This window comes from Octodon degus, unplaced genomic scaffold (genome assembly GCF_000260255.1).
Source record: "Octodon degus isolate 3935 unplaced genomic scaffold, OctDeg1.0 scaffold00117, whole genome shotgun sequence".
NCBI classification, from domain to species: Eukaryota; Metazoa; Chordata; class Mammalia; order Rodentia; family Octodontidae; genus Octodon; species Octodon degus.
Genome location: NW_004524693.1, coordinates 44744 through 46123, shown reverse-complemented (window position 1 = coordinate 46123; position 1380 = coordinate 44744).

Here is a 1380-nt window from a genome sequence, read left to right as displayed (position 1 = left end):
AGAACTGGGGATTGAACTCAGGCCCTTGAGCTTGCCAGGGAAGCACTTATTCCACTGGGCCATCTCCCCAACCCTCCCCAATTATCTTTTTTTTTAAATGAAATTTAGTATGATAAGGATAGAGGAATTTCTGAGAGAAATAAGACATATTAAAGGATTTACAGGGTTTTTCTAGAACTGTCCTTTTGATACAGGGAGAAAAACTGGTCTTGGGTGGGTGACCTCCAAACCATACAGGGAACCTCCAAATGACATAGAGAAAAACTATCTCTCGACCTGACCTGCACGAGTTCTCTAAAACCAAAGAATGAATTTTAGGAACAAACGGAGGTTATGAGCAGAATATATTTAGTGAGGGAAAGAAAGCTCCTGTCCAAGAGAGGGACAGGAGGGGAACCCGAGCGGGTAGTTTCCCGGGAAGCTGTCTGTTCCAGGGACTTTTATAGTGTAAAACCTTGTGGGGCTAAGGTGGAGAGAATGGGAACTCGCTTAGGTGGATGTGGGGTGGGACACAACTGTGATCAACCAATGGGATTGCAAGCACCATTGCTCAGGTAAAGTTGATAAAATCAGGGAACAAATGGGGAAGCGAGTCACGGAGTAAGCGGGCATGAATACGGGACAGGGTCTTTTCCTATTGGGGGCTGGAATGCGGGACAGGGTCTCTTCCTGTTGGGGGTTGGGCTAGTGACTCACTTGGGTCTTTCCAGGTGATTGATACCTTTTTGGAATATCAATCCCAGGTGCTACTCTTTTAGCATTTGTTTGGCCTTTAGGTCTTTAGGTCTGGTTCATAGTAGGAGCATCCGTCCCTCCCACAGTTGCAAGGTAGCTTGTCTTTTGTGCTGTCTCCTTTGAGGGCCTGGCCCTGTCTGACTGCCTATAATATTTTTATTTAACTGGGCTGCCTGCAATACTTTCACTTTAATTTTATATTCAGAAGATGGTAAATGATATTTTATTTGCCTTGTTTCTCTTTCAGGGTGATACATGTGTGTTTTGTAAATGCAAGTCATTACACCATGTACAACAATGCTTTTGTATTAAAAAAACATTGTCCACATGGCTGACACTAACAAAGGATCTACAAACTGCTGTACAGGGTTTCGGGATAAATCCTGAGGGGATATGACTGACCTTATTAGATATAAAAGCTACAATTCTTGTTATATAGGTCTTGCTTTATCTTGGTCTTAACCATCCAGCAGAAAAGTATAAAAAGTAAAGCCATGAAAAAATTTTTAAAAAAGTAAAGCCATATTAATATGCTGAGCTGGGGCTGGTGAGATGGCTCAGTGGTCTAAAGCACCTACTTAGAACAAGCTTAGCAAAGCACAGGGACCGTGGTTCAATCCCCCAGCACTACATGCCAGCCAGCCC